General features: G+C 36.6%; 1 pseudogene; it reads right to left on the bottom strand.

Annotated features, from left to right (window-relative positions):
• Positions 1 to 450: 450 nt before the first annotated feature.
• LOC131029268 (leucoanthocyanidin reductase-like) lies at positions 451 to 23,743 on the bottom strand (annotated as a pseudogene).

Raw genomic sequence — 23,743 nt, 5'->3', positions numbered from 1 at the left:
ATGAGCGTTGTTTCAAAGAACAATCAAGAAATATGCCCCAGATGATAATAGGATATATGTATTCTCCCTCGAAGAATAGGCTGGAAAATTCTAGGAAAGAGGCCAATTTGTCAAAAATAATGCCAGGAATAGACCAAGATGACTTCAAGGACTAACAGAAGAAATGTTAATAAGTAGAAATTAGATGAAGAACAGTTAGTGGTGAAGAAAACTTTCTTTCAAAAATGCACAAAAAGAAGGTGAGAACCTTTATTTAATATGGAAAAATGGATGCAGTGCACCATGGAAGTAAAGGCCAGGGTGATAATGCAATCCCTTTGCATAAAATAGACACATTGTAGACAAGAAATGAGTCAAAAACAACTTAAGACATTGTGTTTGTCAAGGGTCAATGATGCAACCATGGTTCAGTGGGTCCTCAACAAAAATTCAATGCTCTATGAGCTATATTCAATAGTTGAATACACTAAAATTCAAAAGGTACCCATCAAAGAAATCTTGGACTATAGTGTAGATAATCTCTGGGTAAAGCTCACAAACTTCCACATCTTTGGGCTCTTCCATTTTAAAATTGTATTGACACCCATTAATGAAGATGTCATGTGTCAGGGAAGCCACTATGCTCTGTGGAATATTGTTGGTTACACAAAGAAATTGATATTAAATTATGAAATAAATATTCAATCCAAGTTTGTTGTTGATTAGCTTTTTGTTTGTGTATGCCATGGTGGTACAAAAATGAACTCAACACAATTCTTCGTACAAAATTAAACATAGTAATTGATATGCCCAATTTTGAACAATTTGTTATTCCATAGCGCATATGATTAATTCATAACATAAATTAAATAATATATAGACTATGATGCATTGTAATATATAACTTTGGCTAAGTCCAAGAGATACAAACCTAAGGAAGAGGTTTTCCAATCTTCTTCTCCTAAATTACTGCAAGCTCATTAAGTGTGAGAAAATTCTTAGGTGGTCTGAAATGCACAATTTTGTTAATAGTCCGGCCATCCTCCATAGCCTTTATATTGTACTTCCCAATGTCTTCCCCAGTTACAAAGTATGTTGCTATTAACAACCCATAAATCAACACAATCATAAACTAGTAGAATTAGATTTTGGATCAGACTGCATCATTCTCTAATATAATATTATATAACATATTACCCTTGATGTTTCCATCTTTGTAGATTTCAAACTATTCTTGGGGAGGAGGAAGCTCAGAGGGATGAGTATGATTAAAAAAAGGCAACCTAGTAATGGAATTGATAACTCAATGATGAACAGATAGTACCAAACTAGCACTAAGAGGGGGGGTGAATCAGTACAGACAAAAACACAATCCTAAACCGGTTTGTCAGCAGACATAGTACTTTGGCAGACAAATAGTAACATAAGTCTTAAACAGAGTACAACCAGCAAAACCCTGAATAACTGAGACAAGCATAAACCGGTTGACACTTATCCTTTTATACAATCTAATACTTTATTTCCATTTCACCCTAGTGCATGAACATGTAATCTAACATCAAAGATATATAAATAGCTAGATCAACATGATTTACCTTCAGACACAAATCACTTAAATCATCACATGCATAACATCACACCTGACACATAAATTTTTTTCACGTGGAAACCCAACAGGGAAAAACCACGGTGGGGATGAATACCCACAAGCTATTTTCAAACTCTTTAGAAGTCCGCTCTGTTAGGAGCCTTGTCCGGTTAGAGACTAATACAATAGGTTTTGTTAGAAACCAATCCTGTTAGGGATCACCCAGTTAAGGGATGGCTAGAATACCCTGTTAAAGGCTACCTTGTTAGAGGATTTCAAGAACTCAATGGTTTTGAGTCACCCTATTAAAGGATTTATAGTAAGTTGGTTAAAGCTACCCTGTTAAGGGATTTCCCAACTGTTGAAGTGGTTAGAGATCAACAGGTATTACAATGATCTGGTAACATCACTCAATGCCAATGCATATCCGCTTAAGCTCCTCTTCACCTTCTGCACTTGCACTATATAGGTATCACTTATCTCCTTTGGTTTGGCAAGAATCATGTATCTCTTTACTTGGATACACACACACAACTTTTGCCAACAAACTCAGAAAGAAACACAACATCGACCTTATAGGAAACAGATAGGTCGGTAGCATAAACCCTAAACCCTAACCTAGTTAGGTTAAGCAATTCAAATGGTTCAATCCTGACCATTGAGCACATTGCATTAAATGCAATAGTCTTGAACTGATCTCAAGACGTTCTCCATCATTCATTTTCCACCGCTTTCATGGTGGTTGATAATCCATCACGCGTTTTCACCGTTTATAGACTTTGCACATTCTCGAGGTAGATAGAAACAATCTCCTTCATGCAAGATCCTTCACGTGCACTAGGTTGACATGGCAACATGATCTGTTCTTCGTTATAATGCTAACTCATCACACAAAGTCACTGATTGAGTCACACAGGCTTGAAGCACTTCAACCAGTAGTCATTAAAAGTTTCCATGTACCGGTTCCCATAACCACATGCCAGTTCACCTTGAACAAACACGCTGCTTCACTTTGGCATATATACCGGTTCAAAATGTTATACTGGTTCTCACATATACCGGTTCTTGGTATCATACTGGTTCTCTCTTCTTTAGCATATTGACATCAATGACAACATACAATGTCATCATGTCCTCATACCGGTTCACATAATGCCAACAATGTCCCCCTTTGGCATTGATGGAAATATACAAAGATATCTCTCCGCTTCACATCTTCTCCCCCAATTTCTACAGATATCTTCTCTGCTTCACTTCTTCTCCCCCTTTGACAATAATGCCATAGTGGATGCACAAGCTTCCTTGTTCCATTATGTTGCTCCCCCTGAGGAGTAGCATCCTTCAACACATCAATCCTGAAAAAAAAATTGACTATGCAATACCTGATTGATGTGGATCATATACCTTTAGTTCACCTCTTGAAGGGACAGCACTCCTATTCACCTCTTAAGTAACCTTTGGGAGAGGCTTGGTGAATATGTCTGCTAACTGCTCCTTACTGGAAACATGTTCCAGTGCAATCTCTTTGTGCTGAACCTTTTCCCTCAAGAAATGATACTTAAGCTCAAAGTGCTTGGTTCTAGAATGTAAAACCAGATTCTTGGAGATGTTAATTGCACTAGTATTGTCACCAAATTGTCATGCCTAAATATTTAGGGCAAGAATGGGATAATTTTTATTTTAAAATCACAACTTAAAACATTAAATCAGCAAATAACAAATGCTTTAACATATTTTGTCTTAACTATGTGAGAGTTAACTCTATCCACTAACTCATGTAAACAAGAATAATTTAAAATTAAATGCAGAATATTAAATGAATAGTTTTATTGTCTCATCGATTTTAATCAATAAACTAAGGTAGTCAAATAATTAACGCAGATAAAATTAATCTCCAATAGCCAATAATTTATTTTAAGAACTAATTAAATTAGTTCTGACACTTAGTTTATAAAAGTCTATGTTTTATTTTAACGATAATTAAAAATGAGAATAAACTAAATCGATTAAAAGGCAATTTATAATTATAATGAAAATTCGTTCTATAAAGTTTAATCTCATCAAATACCTATATTTAGGTTGACCTATAATAGTCCAATTTATTATAAAATTTCTAAAAGGTTAAACTTCCTAAGTAACTTAAATTTAAACATTTCATTTTCTTCCTTAATTAAAACCATACATTTATGAAAAAACATATATAAATTAGAAATACTGAAATAAATATTAAATCTAAATTCAAGTCTTATTCTCTTATATTGTCAAACTCTATATATATATATATATATATAAATACTATAATATTTACCTCATATTTCTAAATTCTCCAAACAAATCCTAACAAGAATGAGTATTATAAAATACCTTTTATTTTATTATTTTCTTACTCTTTTCTATTTTACCCCTAGCCCTACCCGAGCTAGGGTTTTATATATATTTTATTTTGTTAGAGTTCTGCAGGGCGGAGGAGGGCCAGACACTGGAGCAGCGGCCATGCTTTTAGGCGGGGGTCTTTGGTTTGGAAGGTAGTAGTGGGGGTTACCCATGAGCAGCGCCGCTCACTGTGGGTTACCACAGTGGCGACGACCACTGCAGTCCCCCACAATGGCGGCCTTCAGGCCGTTCATTGTGGATGACCGCAATGGCGGTGCCCACTGTGGATGACTGCAATGGCAGTGCCCACTGTGGTCACCCATAGTGGCAGCCCTTGGTCGTCCACTGTGGATGCCCACAGTGGCGTCGGCCATTGTCGCCCACTATGCCATGCACAGATTATGGCCCGTCGAACCACCCCCCCCTCCCCCATATATTTTTTTTATATATTTAAAAAAAAAAGAGTTTTAAATAGTTTTTTTGTTTATCTTAGATAATATAAATTATATATATATATATAGATTATATGTACATATATATATATATATATATATAATTTATATATATATATATAGGTATTTGTATAAATATACATATTTATGTATATATTTATAAATATATATATAAACAAATATATATATCTATATTTATTTTAATCAAATAAGTTTATTTATTTATCTGTAAGAAATGAAATTCATTCATGTGTTTATGGAGGCAAATAATTTAGTTGTATATATATATATATATAATACTATCAAATCTAGGGCAATTTCCTTTCATGCAATAATTTTTATTCCGAACAATTAAAACCGATTAAATATTTTCCGCAATTTGATCATTTTATTTATTTCCTTTCTTTTTATTAATATCCTAGTTACCAAGTAGTAATAGTTAGGTTGTTTAAATATTGATTTACCTTTAGCAAAATATAGTAAAAAGCATAATTAAATCACTTAGAATAACAAGGCTAAATTTTTTATTTATTTCTTTTAATCTGTTTAACTATAGATTTTATTTTCTATACATAAACAAATGACAATATTTAATAATTCTAACAGCAACTATGTTAATGACAAAATTTAATAAATTTAACAGCAACTAGATAAAACTTAGAGTAAAATAAAACTTTAGAAATGACTATAATAAATTTTGATTGTTATTTTCTGCAATACACAAAATGACAGATTTAAATAAAACTAAATATGGCATTTCCATGTATAGATCTAACTTTTAGATTTTATTTAATTTCCCAACCCACTACATGCAGGTAGATCTATTCCATCCCTCTTCTAATATCTTGATTTTAAATGCATAAAGGGAATGAATACATTTGTTTCTTTTCAAAACATCCTAAACACAACAAATATTTATCTAACTTTAGGAACTAAAACCAGAAATAATCATTTCTTTTCTGCAATATAACATAAATAAATATTACATATCTTTAAAACATATTCCCAAATCTTTATTGTCACTTTACAAATGGATCTCTCATTATTAATAAATGAGGAATTTTAAATAAAATAATAGATATATGTCCAAATAGATCTCTACAACGAATAACTCCATCGAATTCCCACTTGTCCTAATTCTTTCCTTCCAACAACCTGCAAATAATCAAAGGATATGACCATGGAGTGCTCACTTCCCAGCCTAGGCTAACTGGTAGTCACCCCCGAGCTTGGAGAACCAAGCTCTAGACTGAATTATACACATGCAAACACAGTAAACAATGGGAAAACAAACACAAACACATTCCCAACCCAGGGCTACACTGCACCACACATTGTGATGTCTTTTTAAGGGTGGTAGTGGACCAAGTACCCTGGGGAGACTACAATTATGGTACTATGAATAGCCACCTCATGGAGAAACAAAAACATCATAAGTATAACAACCCCACAATCCTTATGCCCCCCAAGGCTTTCATGCCTTATTCCCCTCCTTATGACCCCCAATGCATAAACAAGCCATGCAGCAAGGGTCACATAAAATCCCTTGTGATCACTCTCATAATGAGAGCCTCTCACTCGAGGGTTGTCACTTCTACCACCCACAAGACCATCCTCTCTCCCAAGAGTAGGAGGTCTTGATTACTCCCAAAGCACATAAAATGCCATACAAAAGTAAAACATAAAACACCCAAATATTTTTCAAAGGGAAATATGCAAGAAAACTAGCCTTTTACACAAGCAATTCTTTAAATACAACATGCAATATGAAAACATTACAAGAAAGGTAGAACCAACCTTCAACTGCCCAAGGTATGCTAGTTTTGTTGAGGATGAGCAACCCAATTCCACAAGTCTTTTCTTTCTACCCTTAGCCAAGTTCTTAATTTCAAAATCCTTTGTTTTTTCATTCAAAATTCCTTGTCTCCAAAAATGGAGAGTGGATGATTACCCCCAAAATCTCTCATTCCTGCTTAAGAAGACCCTAGTGAGAGTTCTCACAAGTTTCTAAAATTGAAAAGGAAAGTAAGGTAAAATGGGAAAGGGAACTCTCATTCAAAAAGGAAGGTTAACAACTTAGTTCAAGCCTTCTAATTTCAATTCTCGCACAACTTAGAAAAGTCACTTTTTAAGGTGTCTAAAAGGTCACATGAGAGTTGCTACATGCCTAAAATTACTTCTAACCCTTAGGTATACCCTATGGGCTTTAGGAAACCCTATTAAACTACCCCAAGGTGTCCATTTAACCCATTTTAAACCCACCAGAAGTTAATTTTCGGGTCAAACTTAAGTTGACCATCCCAAAGATTCTTTACCCAAGGCATTTATGGAATCATATTAAATTAATTGAAAAAGCTATAGTTAAACAACTCCCTCCAAGAGACAAATTTAAAAACTCAAACATAAATCAAAACATGTGTCAAGTGACACAAAGAAAATACTTTTACAAAATTATACATGAAATCTTGTCTCTTGTTGGATTTACACAAATAAACAAAATTCAATTTAACATTCATGCAACAATCACTTTCACGAATAAAATATGATACAGACGAGGTGTTGCCTCTCCAAATAGACAAACCTTGGTTTTACGAACGCACATAGGTCTAGGTTTGGTTCTCCATAATATTTCTATAGTCACATGTATAATTTTCCTACGCATCTCAATTACACATTAGTAATTTCAAATACCCTCATATAATGTAAAACACACGATTAAGAATACACATCAAACACTCTACATACAATATACATTAAATCAATACATCTTGCATCCAAATAACTCAACATAAGGAATTATCATATTTCTCATAATTTTAATCCATATAAAACATGCATCCTATTTCTATCATCATAGGAAAGTCTTGCAAATCCATAAATGACATACATCATCTCAAATTTATCTTATTCTAGAATCATATAGAGTTCTATAACATAAAGCATATAAATGAAGCATCAACATATAGAAATGTTATCCAAAACATGGAATAATATAAGTTCTAAATTCATAATGCATAAAAATTACTGAACTGCTAGAACGAGTCAGGGTAGGGCCTCACACCCTCCCCCTCTAGGCATGAACTTCCTCCTGGAGTTCATCAAAAAGATGGGGGTACTCTTATCTCATATGTGTTGTGTCCTCCCATGAAGCTGTAACCTCATCATAGCAATCCCACTGGACCATAACCTAGTCTAGCTCTCGACCTCGAAGGGCCAGCGTTTGGCGTGCCAAAATGCGAATGGGCTCCAAAGCTAGTTGCTCGTCCGACTCCACCTGTAAGGCATCCCAATATAATATATGAGACTCATCATCGATATACTTCCTCAAAACTGATACATGGAACACATCGTGGATGCGTGACAAGCTAGGTGGCAATGCTAAATGGTAGGCAACTGGTCCTATCCTCTCAAGGATCTCAAATGGTCCTACAAAATGAGGTGCGAGCTTAGAACCCTTTCCGTAATGGATTGGACTCTTATGCGGTCGCACTCTCAAAAAGACTCTGTCTCCAACCAAGTAGCTACGATCTATCCTCTTTGCATTTGCATATTTCTTTTGTCTATCCTAAGCCTCTCTAAGATGCTACCTAATCAAATCCACCTATTGTTCCATATCTTGAACTATCTCTGGACCAATAGCAACTTTGTCCTCTATGTGGTCCCAACTCAACAGTGTCCTGCAAGGCCTGCCGTATAATACCTGATAGGGTGGCATCCCCAAAGAAGTGTGATGTCCATTGTTATAGGAAAACTCCACTAAGGGAAGGTACTCTTCCCATCTGGTCTGATGATCCATGGCGTACATGTGAAGCATATCCTCTAACACCTGATTAACCCTCTCTATTTGACCATCCATTTTCGGATGATAGGATGTACTGAAGTTGAGCTTAGTGCCCATAGCTGCCTATAATGCCTTCCAAAAGGAAGATGTGAAAAGGGAATCCCTGTCAAAAATAATCTTGTGTGGAACGCCATGAAGTCTGACAATGTCTTGCAAGAACACCTGTGCTACCATTGGTGTTGTGAAGGTAGTCCAAACTGGTGCAAAGTGAGCCACTTTGGTCAACTTGTCAACTATCACCAAGATGGCATCATGGCAACAAGAAGACATAGGAAGACCAATGATGAAATCCATGGATATAGTATCCCACTTCTACTTTGGTATAGCATGAGACTGGAGCAACCCAACTGGATGGTGGTGCTCTGCCTTGACTCTCTAACACTCGAGGCATCAAGCTACTAACTCAGTAATGAGTTTCCACATTCCTGGCCAATGATATAGCTGTCTCAAGTTAGCATGCATATTCTTAACTCCAGGATGTGCTACATAAGGAGCTCTATGAGCCTCCATGACAATGAACTCTCGCAATCCCCTAGAAGAAGGTACATAGATGCGCCCTCTATGGTGTAATAGTCCATCGGACTCCAAAGAATAATCCACATATTTCCCCTCTAGAGTACCTTGAGACTGTATCACCTGAAAAACCTCTGAATACCATCCATCCTTTGGCAAATGCTGCAATATACGGTCTCTCAAATCCGTGCCCATAGATATGGTGTATACCTCGTGATGATGTCTCCTACTCAAAGCATCTGCAACTACATTTTCCTTCCTTTTGATGTAGTGAACGTCAAAATCATATCCACACAAGAACTCCATCCATCTCCTCTAATGTGCATTTAAGGTTTGGCTGAGTGAAAATGTACTGAAGACTCTGATGGTCTGAATGAAGCTCAAAATGGTGACCCAAAAGGAAGTGTCTCCACCTCACAAGTGCATGCACTACTGCTGCAAGCTTAAGGTCATGAGTAGGATAATTAAGTTCATGAGTCTTAAGTTTCCTAGACTCAAAAGGTATAGCCCTACCATCCTGCATAATAACTGCTCCTAAACCCTCTAGGGAAGCATCTGTGCAAACCATGAAGTTAGCTGAGGGATCTAGTACTACAAGGATAGGTGCACTAGTAAGTGCCTTTTTGAGATCCTGAAAGGCCCTCTCGCACTTCTCTGTCCACTCAAATTTCTTCCCTTTATGCTAAAGAGAAGTAATAGGATGAGCGACTCTAGAGAATCCCTCAACAAAGCGTCGGTAATAACCTGCTAAGCCCATGAAGCTCCTGACCTTTGTCACACTAGTTGGCACTGGCCAATCCATAATAGATCTAATCTTTGATGGGTCAACTAAGATCCCATCACTGAAAATAACATGCCCAAGGTACTTGACCTCAGATCGAAAGAAAGCACACTTTGACAAACTGTCAAACAATTGATTGTCCCTTAAACACTACAATACCTGTCTCAGGTGCTCCTCATGCTCCTTCTCATTCTGAGAATATATCAATATATCATCAAGGAACACAATCACAAAGTGGTCTAGAAAAGTGCGAAATACCCCATTCATGAGGCTCATGAAAACCGCTGGAGCATTCATAAGACCGAATGGGACCACGGTGAACTCATAGTGGCCATTCTAGTGAGAAATGTGGTCTTGTGGATATCACTTTCCACTATTCTCAGCTGATGGTATCCTGACTTCAGATCAATTTTGGAAAAGACTTTGGCACCCTAAAGTTGGTCAAATAAATCATCGATTATGGGTAATGGATATCGATTCTTGATAGTTACTTTGTTTAATTGACGATAATCCATGCATAATCAGAGAGATCCATCCTTCTTTACGAAAATGACTGGTGCACCCCATGGGGACACACTAGGATGAATGTGACCCTTTTCTAGTAGTTCCTCAAGCTGCATCTTGAGCTCATTTGTGGTCATCCTATAAGGTGCTCTGGAAACCGGCTCAACTCCTTGTATGAGGTCTATATGAAAGTCAATCTCTCTACGAGGTGGCATACTAGGTAACTTTGAAGGAAACACATCTGAATATCCCTTAAGGACAGGATGGTCATCAAGCGAGGTTTCCTTTTCATCCTCTTCTCCTCGATCACTGATGGTGATAGAAAAAAGATGACATCCCTTTCACATGCTTCACTTAAGCTGCATAGCAGAGATCATACGAAGAGACATGGGTCTCTGAATCCTGATGATCACTATGGGTGAACCATCATCATCCTCACACTCAAATTTTAACAGGCGGCAATCCATCTTGGCTCTGTGGGCATAAAGCCAATCCATGCCAAGTATGATGCTATATGATCCAAGTGTTGTCACTCTAAGGTCTACTAAAGTGGTGGTCTTGCCAATTTGCAGCTCACGTGTCCTAACCTCTGATTCCACTGATACTTTGGCCCCTAAAGTTAACTCCACTTCCCAACTGACACCCTGTCTAGTTGCCACTAGCCCGCAATGCTCCACAACCAATGGAGATATAAAGGAGTCAGTAGCTCCCGAATCAAATAAAATAGATACACTATTACCTTTGATCATACCTATAGCCTCAATGATTGTGGCTTGGTGCTTAGCCTGGCAGTTGTCAACCGCTGCAAATACTTTATGGGACTTGCCCATATCACCAACTGTAGGCTCTAAAGTGGCCATCCGCTGATTTCCTGCCATCTGACCCTAAGGACAATCCCTCACCATAAAGGGAATGAATACATTTCTTTCTTTTCAAAACATCCTATACACAACAAATATTTATCTCAAAACTTTAGGAACTAAAACTAGAAATAAGCATTTCTTTTCTGCAATATAACATAAATAAATATTACATATCTTTAAAACATATTCCCAAATCTTTATTGTCACTTTACAAATGGTTCTCTCATTATTAATAAATGAGGAATTTTAAACAAAATAATAGATATATGTCCAAATAGATCTCTGCAATGAATAACTCCATCAAATTCCCAATTGTCCTAATTATTTCCTTCCAACAACCTGCAAATAATCAAAGGATATGACCATGGAGTTCTCACCTCCCAATCTAGGCTAATTGGTAGCCATCCCTGAGCTTGGAGAACCAAGCCCTAGACAGGATTACACACATGCAAACACAGTAAACAAGGGGAAAACAAACACAAACACATTCCCAACCCAAGGCTACATTGCACCACACATTGTGATGTCTTTTCAAGGGTGGTACTGGACCAAGTACCCTGAGGAGACTGCAATTATGGTACTACGAATAGCCACCTCATGGCAAAACAAAAACATCATAAGTATAGCAACCCCACATTCCTTATGCCCCCCAAGGATTTCATGCCTTATTCCCCTCCTTATGACCCCCAATGCATAAACAAGCCATGTAGCAAGGGTCACATAAAATCCCTTGTGATCACTCTCATAATGAGAGCCTCTCACTCAAGGGCTGTCACTTCTACCACCCACAAGACCATCCTCTCTCCCAAGAGTAGGAGGTCTTCATTACTCCCAAAGAACATAAAATGCCATTCAAAAGTAAAACATAAAACACCCAAATATTTTTCAAAGGGAAATATGCAAGAAAACTAGCCTTTTACACAAGCAATTCTTTCAATACAACATGCAATATGAAAACCTTACAAGAAAGGTAGAACCAACCTTCAACTGCCCAAAGGTATGCTAGTTTTGTTGAGGATGAGCAACCCAATTCCACAAGTCTTTTCTTTCTACCCTTAGCCAAGTTCTTAATTTCAATATCCTTTTTTTTCTCATTCAAAAATTTCTTGTCTCCAAAAATGGAGAGTGGGTGATTACCCCCAAAATTTCTCATTCCTGCTTAAGAAGACCCTAGTGAGAGTTCTCACAAGTTTCTAAAACTGAAAAGGAAAGTAAGGTAAAATGGGAAAGGGAACTCTCATTCAAAAGGATGGTTAACAACTTAGTTCAAGCCTTCTAATTTCAATTTTCGCACAACTTAGAAAAGTCACTTTTTTAGGTGTCTAAAAGGTCACATGAGAGTTGGTACATGCCTAAAATTACTCCTAACCCTTAGGTATACCTTATGGGCTTTAGGAAACCCTATTAAACTACCCCAAGGTGTCCATTTAACCCATTTTAAACCCACCATAAGTTAATTTTCGGGTCAAACTTATGTTGAGAATCCCAAAGATTCTTTACCCAAGGCATTTATGGAATCATATTAAATTAATTGAAAAACTATAGTTAAACAACTCCCTCCAAGAAACAAATTTAAAAACTCAAACATAAATCAAAACATGTGTCAAGTGACACAAAGAAAATACTTTTACAAAATTATACATGAAATCTTGTCTCTTGTTGGATTTACACAAATAAACAAAATTCAATTTAACATTCATGCAATAATCACTTTTAGGAATAAAATACGATACAAATGGGGTGTTGTCTCTCCAAATAGACAAACCCTGGTTTTATAAATGCACATAGGTCTAGGTTTGGTTCTCCATAATATTTCCATGGTCACATGGATAATTTTCCTGCGCATCTCAATTACACATTAGTAATTTCAAATACCCTCATATAATGTAAAACACATGATTAAGAATACACATCAAACACTTTGCATACAATATACATTAAATCAATACATCTTGCATCCAAATAACTCAACATAAGCAATTATCATATTTCTCATAATTTTGATCCATATAAAACATGCATCTATTTCTATCATCATAGGAAAGTCCTGTAAATCCATAAATGAGATACATCATCTCAAATTTATCTTATTCTAGAATCATATAGAGTTCTATAACATAAAGCATATAAATGAAGCATCAACATATAGCAATGTTATCCAAAACATGGAATAATATAAGTTCTAAATCCATAATGCATAAAAATAAAGCATCCATAATAGTCTCAACATAAAAATCACTAAACTGCTAGACCGAGTCAGGGTAGGGCCTCACAAATATATACTAATCGATTCAGATACAGGAACTTTGAAGCCATTTAATACATGCTTCATCTAGATTGTCTGAGTGCAGTTCATGAAAGCTGCAACATACTCTGCTTCTGCTGTATACTGAGAGATACAACTCTACTTCTTACTCATCCATGAGAGAAGTCTACCACCAAGAAAGAGAGCACCACCAGTTGTGTTCTTCCGATCGTCCACATTACCTACCCAATGAGCATCTGTGAATACTTTCAAGTTGAAATCCTTGCTATATGGATACCACAATCCATAATCAATAGTTCCCTTCAGATACCTAAGAATCCACTTGACTACAACCAAGTGGGATTCTCTTGGACTTTTCTAGAACCTTGCAGTAATTCCAACTGCATGTGCAATATCTAGTCTGGTATGCACTACATAATGCAACTTACCAATCATTGATCAGTATTCATTCTCATTAACCAATGCTGAGTCATCCTCTTTGGATAATTTACAACTGGTCACCATCGGTGTACCAACCAGTTTGCTATCTTCCATGCCAAAGGTCTTCAACACCTCTTTGACATACTTGGACTGAGTAATAAAGATTCCATCTTTCATCTACTAAATCTGTAGTCCAATGAAGAACTTAATCTCCCCAATGAGTGACATCTCAAACTCTATCTTCATCAAATCTGCAAACTCATGACTCAACTTCTCATCTCCACCAAAGATAATGTCATCAAAAAATACCTCACAGATCAAGATCTGATCTCCTTTAGATTTCAAGTAGATATTTCTATCTTTTCTTGTTCTCTCAAATCTTGGGAGTGCAGGCGTTCATACCATGCTCTAGGTGCCTGCTTTATAAGGCTTTATGTAGCCTACACACCTTGTCACTGTCTTTAGATAGGGCAAACCCATCTGGTTGCTCTATATACACCTCCTCTTCAAGTACACCATTTAGGAAAGCACATTTTACATCCATTTGATATACTTTGAATCCTTTAAAAACCGCATATGCAAGAATTATACGAACTCCTTCCAATCTGGCTACATGAGCAAAGGTTTCTCCATAGTCTTCTCCTTCTTCTTGGGCATATACTTTACACACCAGCCTGGCTTTGTTTCTAATCACTGTGCCATCCTCATTCAACTTATTTCTGAAAACCCATTTTTTACCTATGACATTTTTATGCTCCGATCTGGTTACCAAAGGCCATGTACCATTTCTCTCTATCTGGTCAAGTTCCTCTTCCATTGCCTTGATCCAATCTTCATCTTTATGTGCCTCTTTGAATGATTTAGGCTCAAATTCAGAGATCATACATGAGTTTTCTCTGACCTTTCTTCTTGTAAGGATTCCTTCATCCTTATCTCCTATGATCTTCTTAGGATCATGATTCAGCTTGACATACCGAGGAATGGTCTTAACATATTCCTCTTGCTTTTCTTCTTCATCCTCATCTCCATCAATATCAGCATCTACATCTACTAGTGTAGGAACACTATTATTGGTAGTTGGTTGACTGGCAACTGGTTCCCAGAAGGTTACAACCAGTTCATTCACCACTTGCTTACTGCCAGTTTCCTCAGTTTTCTCAGAGTTTTCATCAACTCTAACATCGATGCTTTCCATAATTCTCTGAGTCCTATTATTGAAACATTTGAGGGCTTTGCTCTTGGTGGAATACCCTAGGAATATTCCCTCATCACATTTTGCATCAAATTTGCTCTGGTGTTCGCTCCTCTTGATGTAACATTTTCTACCAAACACTCTAAAATAGCTAACCACAGGTGTCTTACTAGTCCAATATTCATAAGGAGTTTTATCCTTACCTTTCTTGATGAGTACCCGGTTCATTATGTAGACTGCAGTGCTCACTGCTTCTCTCCAAAAGGTGTGAGCAGCCTTTCCTTGAATCAGCATTGTCCTTGCTGCTTCAACCATAGTCCGGTTATTCCTCTCTGCTAGTCCATTATGCTGTGGAGTCTAGGGGGTAGACAGTTGCCTCTTGATGCCATGTTCTTCATAGTACTTGTTGAATTCACCGAAAGTGAATTCCCCTCCTTGATCAATTCTAAGACACTTGATCCTTTTACTGCTTTCCTTCTCCACTAATGCTCTAAAAGCTTTGAACTTTCCAAAAGCTTCAAACTTATCCTTCAAGAATGTGACCCACATCATACTTGAGCAGTCATCAGTGAGAATCATGAAATACCTATCACCCTACACACTCCTAGCTTTCATAGGACCACACAAATCAGTATGCACAAGATCAAGTAAATTGTCAGCAGTGAAAGGTTTACCTTTAAAGGTTGAGGAAGACATTTTCCCTAGTTGACACTCTTTGCACAAGGTATTTTCCGGTTTTCTCAACACCGGAAACCCTCTAACTGCCTTCATCTTACTGGCCTTCACAATGTTATCAAAGTTTACATGGTAGAGTCTCCTATGTCATATCCAGCTATCATCAAACTTGGTGATAAAACATGTACTGATATTTGCATTCAGCTAAAACAAGTTACCTTTTGTCTGCATGTTGGTGGCAACCAATTCACCATTCTTTCCTTTGATTCTACACACTCCATTCTTGAATTCCAGAGTGAGACCACTATTATTCAGCTGGGCAACACTCAAAAGGTTGTGTCTAAGACCATCAACCCCATACACATTGTCAGCACTACTCTTTCCATTCAGAGAGATGGACCCTCTACCTTTGACCATACATGGTGCATCATTACCAAAGCACACCACACCATCATCATACTCTTCAAAGGATAGAAACCTGCTCCGGTCACCATTCATATGGTGAGAACAACCACTGTCAATAATCCACTCATTGGAATTATCAAAGCAGGAGACAAGAGCCTTCTTGTCTGACACATCTTCCTTTACAACAACAAACACAATATCTTCATTTTCTTCATCTTCTGATTCCTCATCCGTGACACCTTCATCAACTACCACAAAATAGTTTCTCCGGTTTCCTCCTTTGAATTTCTTGAACCTTTCTGGTTTGTCCTTGTTGTCACCATTAGGATAGTTTACAACAATATGTCCTATCTGGTTACAAGAAAAGCATTTCAAAGGGAGCTTACCTCTGTATTTACCGGTTCCTTTAGGAAGTTTCCTAGTAAGAAGAGCTTCAAATTCCATTAGAATCTCCTCATCATCCATTTCTTTTCTCTATCTTGGTTCATCACTGGTGCTTGCTTCTTTTCCTTTTCTGGATGGTACAACAAAAGCTTTAAAAGGTGATTTAGTCTTTTGAACACTGCCATCAAAACTATTTAGCTCATAGGCTGTCAACTTTGCAATGATGGAAACTAGGGATACCTTAGTCTTGTCTATTGATCTCAACTCCTAAATAATAGCAACCCTTATTGCATAGACTGGTAATAAGGATCTCAGAACTTTACTTACCATAGTGGAATCTTCCATTTTACCACCCGCACTCTTGATATCTCCAATAATAGTTTTGATTCTTATTCCATACTGTTGAATGGTCTCACCTTCAACCATTTGCATGTCTTCAAACTTCCCTCTAAGGATTTCTTCCTTATCTTGTTTTACATGCTCATCACTGCCATAGATATTTTTAAGAGTATCCCATACTTCTTTTGGATTTACTTTATCTTGGACATCAATAAACTTAATGTCAGATAAACTACTAATTAGGGCTTCCATGACTTGCCCATTCTCTTGCATCTCTCTTTTTTGGTCATCAGTGAGAATACCAGTAGGGGCAATATAAGAATTCTCAACATAGCTCCAGTGTTGAGCACCCATGCTTCTAATGTATATCTTCATTTTGTCTTTCCATATGCTTAAATTATCTCTGTTGAACTTTGGACCTTCCCTCTTCATCATTAGACTAGGTTCTTTTCCTCAAGCGGTTAAGCTTATAACACAGAGGACCTGCAGGATGCTTTGATACTAATTGATAACTCAATGATGAATAGATAGTACCAAACTAGTACTGAGAGGGGGTGTGAATCAGTACAGACAAAAACACAATCCTAAACCACTTTGTCAGTAGACACAGTGCTTTGATAGACAAATAATAACACCAGTCTTAAATAGAGTACAACTGGCAAAACCCCAAATAATTGAGACAAGCATAACCTAATTGACACTTATCTTTTCATACAATCTAATACTTTATTTCCATTTCACCCTAGTGCATGAACATGTAATCTAACATCAAAGATATATAAACAGCTAGATCAACATGATTTACCTTCAGACACAAATCACTTAAATCATCTCATGAATAACATCATACATGACACAAATTTTTTTCACGTGGAAACCCAACTGGGAAAAACCACGGTGGGGATGAATACCCACAAGTTGTTTTTGAACTCTTTAGAAGTCTGCTTTGTTAGGAGCCTTGTTTGGTTAGAGACTGATACAATAGGTTCTATTAGAAACCGATCATGTTAGGGATCACCCAGCTAAGGGATGGCTAGAATACCCTGTTAAGGGTCAAACCCTATTAAAGGTTACCTTGTTAGAGGATTTCAAGAACTCAATGGTTTTGAGTCACCCTATTAAAGAATTTACAGTAAGCTGATTAAAGCTACCCTGTTAAGGGATTTCCCAACTGTTGAAGTGGTTAGAGATCAACAGGTATTACAATGATCTTGTAACAACACTCAATGCCAATGTAGATCCGCTTAAGCTCCTCTTCACCTTTTGCACTTGTACTCTGCAAGTATCACTTCTCTCCTTTGGTCTGGAAAGAATCACATATCTCTTCACTTGGATACACACACACAACTTTTTCCAACAAACTTAGAAAGAAACACAACATTGACCTTATAGAAAACAGATAGGTCGGTAGCATAAACCCTAAACCCTAACCTTGTTAGGTTAAGCAATTCAAATGGTTCAATCTTGACCATTGAGCACATTGCATTAAATGTAATAGTCTTTAACCGATCTCAAGACATTCTCCATCATTTGTTTTCCACCGCTTTCATGGTGGTTGATAACCCATCACGCGTTTTCACCATTTACAGACTTTGCACATTCCCAAGGTAGATAGGAACAATCTCCTTCATGCAAGATCCTTCACGCGCACAAGGATGATGTGGCAACATGATCTGTTCTTCGTTATAATGCTAACTCATCACAAAGTCAGCAATTGAGTCACACAGGCTTGAAGCACTTCAACCAAAAACCCTAAAGTTAAGACTACCAACCGGTAGTCATACAAAGCTTCCATGTACCGGTTCCCATAACCACATGCCGGTTCACCTTGAACAAACACACCGCTTCACTTTGGCACATATACCGGTTCATAATTTTATATCGGTTCTCACATATACTGGTTCTTGGTATCATACCAGTTCTCTCTTCTTCAGCATATTGACATCAATAGCATATTGACATCAATGACAACATACAATGTCATTATGTCCTCATACCGGTTCACATAATGCCAACAGGAATTTCAGCAGATGTAAGTGTATAGAATGTTGGTTGCCTCCACTATCCTTCTAACAAGCCTCTTTCCCTTGTAAAATCTTAACCTTGGCTCGACTAGATTGGCTCTGTCTATATCATGCCCAAATTCAGATGGAAGAAACCTCTACATCAAAGTTGCTCAACAGTTCTTGTGTCAGTTACAAATTAGAAGCATTAAAAAGAAATAATGTTGGGTCCTAAGTCTTGACCTTAACCGTGACAATTTATTTAATGGCATCTACAATCTTGAGCTAATCTATAAGTTGAGCGTCGCCTACAACATAAATAACAACATTGATGCCTTTCATGGCATTTACCATTGAATTATGATCATTTAAATCTCCCTGCAAAACACCCATTATAACACAGTGTATCTTAATAAGACCCATTGCAAATTCCATAAGACCTATAACACAATGTACTTTAAATAGACCCATTACAACACATAGCGTACGTTAAATCTCCCTGAAGTACACCCATTATATCATAGCATATGTTAATAAGACCCATTACATCACATAGAGATGGTAATAAGACCCATTTGAAAATGTGTAAGACCCATTACAACACACATTTACAATTATAAGACAACTCTTCAGCCCAGCCAAATTAGATCCATTAGGGAGACTAACTGAACCACCCTTCTTAACATAATTTTAAAATACCCAACTTAACAACAATACAGTCAAACATATTAGTTGTAAGCTAGTCGCTCTATAACAATAAAGAAAACACATGCAATAATATTGTGAGGTAGGAAAATGGGAAAAACATCAAAGGAATATGATATTAGGCAATCACAAACCTAAATTGCAATGAAAACAAATCCTATCACATTCAACAAAGTAATAAAAGCATAACATCAAAATATATTGCAAACCAAAGTGCATATGTTGCCTCCATTGACCTCCATTGTTTCTCTTTTTCCTCCAAATGTGTTGTGGATCTCACCTACAAAATGCAAGTGTGATAGAAGCGAGATGATATAGAAAAATCGTCAGTGTCAGGATATTTGAGATGTGGTTCAAAAAGATTGATGAAAGAGATCAATTTATAGGCAAATTGATAAAAGGATGAAATTAGCATGAAAGAGAATGAGAAAAGAAATTTCATTTGAAATTGGCACAATAATTCGAAAAGGGAAGGGTTATGACAACTTCTATGTCATGACTATGATGAATTTCCCATGCAAGGTGTGAGGACAAGTTGCTATGTCAAGAGTTATGACATGTTTCTATTTTAACACTTATGACGAATGAGATAATCGTGCTTCCATCTTATGACAAAAGAAGCAGAAAAAATAGGAGCAACTAGAAGAGGATAATTAGTGGGAAAATAGATTTGAAAATTTAGCCAATCAGGTGGAAAAGAGGAATTAGAAAATCGGAAAAAATAGGAAAATAGAAATGAGGAAATTAGGAAATTACATGACATTAATTAATAAATTCTCTTTTATTAATTAATTCACAAAGGGGACATAATTAGAAAATTAAATGAAATATTTAATTGTGACAAGAGGGACCTAGGATAAATAAATCTATTTAACCTAGAGGGAAAAGTTAATAGGATTAAATGGTTAAATCATAAAACCCTAGAAGAAAAATTATAAATGAAAGGATGTCAATTAGGTCATGACAAAATTGAAACAATTGATATAAGATCGATCATGATTAAATGATAAAGATTTGATAATTGATAAAGAACCGATTTTGACTAACAAAGATCAATGACAAATTGATCAAAAATTGATTGACAACAAATCCAAAAGGATAAAAAGTGATGATAATTTATCAAAGATGATTGAAAATAATAAAGATCAAGGACAAGACCATAATTTGACATCAATTAGGATTGACGATGTCCAATTGACATGATAGGATGATTACGACTGAAGATTGCAATTTGAAGATGATGTTGACAAGGTCTAATTGAAAAATGAAAGAAAAGTAATCGAAGAGGAAAGAAATGTAGAAGAATGACAAGATGTCGACAAATGATAAAGATCAATTGTGCCACATAGAAGAAATGCTAATAAGATGTGAAAACCCTAAAAGGAGGTAACACAAACATGATAAAGTATGACACTACAAGCATTGACCATTTTTAAACGCCTACATTTTTCCCCTCTTTGAGACAATACGATTATGAGCATTGTTTCAAATAACAATCAAGAAATATGCCCCAGACAACAATAGGATATATGTATGCCCCCTTGAATAATTGGTCGAAAAAATATAGGAAAGAGGCCAATTTGTCAAAAATAATGCTAGGAATAGACCAGGATGACTTCAAGGACTAACAGAAGAAATGTTAATAAGTAGAAATTAGATGAAGAATAGTTAGTGGTGATGAAAACTTGCTTTCACAAATGCACAAAAAGAAAGTGAGAACCTTTATTTAATATGGAAAAATCGATGCAGTGCACCATGGAAATGAAGGCCAGGGTGATAATGCAATCCCTTTGCATAAAATAGACACATTATAGACAAGGAATGAGTCAAAAACAACTTAAGACACTACGTTTGTCAAGGGTCGATGATGCAACCATGGTTCAGTGGGTCCTCAATGAGAACTAACTAGATCATGCAGCAAGAATAACATAATGGAAGCAACAACAACACAGAGAAATATTATAAAATTAGACATCCGCATCAAGTCATATATTTATCATAGAACATCTGGTTATCAACCGGTTACATGCATGCTAACATGCCGGATTACATTTCATCTAGAACTCTTAGAGTTATCTGCATCTCTAATCATGAATCTAGAACATCATATTAATCGATGTCCCTCTAATGACTACATAAAACAATACATATATATCCTCTGGAACACATCCAGGTCGGCCACAAAAGATTACATTAACCAAGGAAGGAAAATGAAACATTTAAGACTGGTTGGTCCCAAAACGTGAAGATCTCATTTGCCAAGAACAATTCAAAAGTACAGACCACAAAGGAAGGTCGTTCAAGGGCCTAAATATATTGAATATGGTGCCAAACTGATCCACAATCCAAGAAATCACTCTAGAAAAGAAGAAATCTCAAACTTAGACAATAAGCTCAAAACTACTCTGGAACCTAGAAACAGTTACTCGAGAAGGAACAACTCACCAGAAAAGAACCCAAATGAACTGGAAATATGCAATAATGTACAATAACACATCTAAAACCCAAAAATATGATCTACAATGAAAGATAAACAGCTACTGAAATACACTGAAAAAAACATTAAAAAATGCTACATGAATTGAATAAGATCAAAAGTAAGGAAATGTTTTTGGTTGATGAAAGATTGCTCATATACTAGAGATGCCCCTGCATCAGACACCCTAGGTAGAAAGAGATGTTCCATGAGTGTAAATTCAAGAACATCAAAAAGGATTTGGAATATAAACCCCATGCTCATTTTTTATCCAAACATATTCCTTGTCTGCAAACTGCTTCCTTTCCTTTTTTGGAACCTCAACCATATTATCCAACTTTAGGTTCTCTTTATTCTTCTTTCCTTTCTTCTTACCTGCACACTATCTCTAGTTACTACTTCTCTCTTTACTCTATAACTTAGATGTATTTCTATCACAAGACTTCATCCAGTCTACCACCATAACCTTATGGCCACCCGGTTCCATCCTTCTATCAGAGTTATCTACTAAATCCTTTTGCAAATCCATACCACCAACCAGTGTAGCCTCTAAAATTGGCTTCGCATTACTGCAACTCTTCCCAAGACTCAAATTTCTCATCTCTTTCTCCTTCTCCCTCAAGGAAGTCAAAGTTAACTTCTTCCCATCCTTCTCAATAGTGATCAGGTTTATTCTATAATCATAAATAGCTCTTCTATTAAACTACCAATGTCTACCCAACAAAAAATGACAAGCACTCAAAGACACAACATCACATAAGACCTCATCTCTAAAAGGTCCAATATTAAAATGAACTAAACACTTCTCCTTCACTTTTATCTTTTGATCATCTTGTAAACAACTTACCTTGTAAGGATAAGGATTCTTAAGCCTCTGCAAATACCAAATTATCAGTACTTCCACTATCCACAATAACCTGACAACAGTTACCACCTGATTTTCATACAAATCGAAAAAGAATCCTTCTTTGAGTAGGTATCTTCACTTCTCTACTCCATCAAGTTTCTCCTAAACATAAGAGATTATCCCTGCTCCAATGCACATTCATATTTTGTGACTCTAGCTTCCTGATCCTTATTTGCCATACAATTTCTTGGCACCCCTTGCTTGCACTCAAGATATCTATGTTTGGTCTCTCCACACTTAAAACATTTTCCCAAAAATCTTGTGCTGCTACTGCCACTACCTTTTCTCTCTGTCTTCTGATCTGGTTCTTTATTCCACTTAAGTTTTGGTTCTTCATCCACTTTCTACTTCTCTAAACTGTCACTCATCTGGTCCATACATTTCTCTTTTTCTCTAGGGTTATTCTTTTGTCTTCTTTTCACTTTTGCCTCAGCATTCAAAGAATATTGGTAAGCCTCCTTAATTGTAGAAATATTTAGCATACTCATCTCATCCTGGATGTTAAATGCAAGTCCATTTATGTATCTAGCCACCTTCTCTCTATCCATCTCTCTATGTCCAGAGCTGCTCATTACCTTGTATAATTCCTCAATATACTCTTTCACACTCATGTTTCTCTACTTCTGGTTCTGCAACTTCTTGAACAATTCCAACTCATAGTCTCCCGAAATGAACTTAGCCTTTAATCTTGCAACCATCTGTCTCCACTAGGTGATCTTCATTTCACCATTCTCCACTTTGTCTCTCTACAACTCTTTGCACCATAACGCAACATGCCCTTTCAATTTAGTTTGTGCCAACCTAACCCTCTATGGGTCCTTAATATCCTCTAATTCAAATCAGTTCTCCAATCCAATCAATCAAATCCTCTGAATTTAGTGTCTCGAAAAATTTTGAAATCTCCAGTTTATGTATTTTATTTGCTTGTGCCATTGTTCTCAAAAATATTTCCTCTCTCCCATCTTCTAGTCCTTTAGCCTCTTTCACCTCAAGCTCTTCTCCATCTTCTTCATATTCATCCTCACACTCTAGATTCCTCCGCAAACCAGCCAATGCATTCCAAATCTCATTCCTCAT

Source organism: Cryptomeria japonica, chromosome 10 (genome assembly GCF_030272615.1).
Source record: "Cryptomeria japonica chromosome 10, Sugi_1.0, whole genome shotgun sequence".
NCBI classification, from domain to species: domain Eukaryota; kingdom Viridiplantae; phylum Streptophyta; class Pinopsida; order Cupressales; family Cupressaceae; genus Cryptomeria; species Cryptomeria japonica.
The sequence above is the reverse complement of the archived record's forward strand: the minus strand, read 5'-3'. Positions and strand labels throughout refer to the sequence as shown.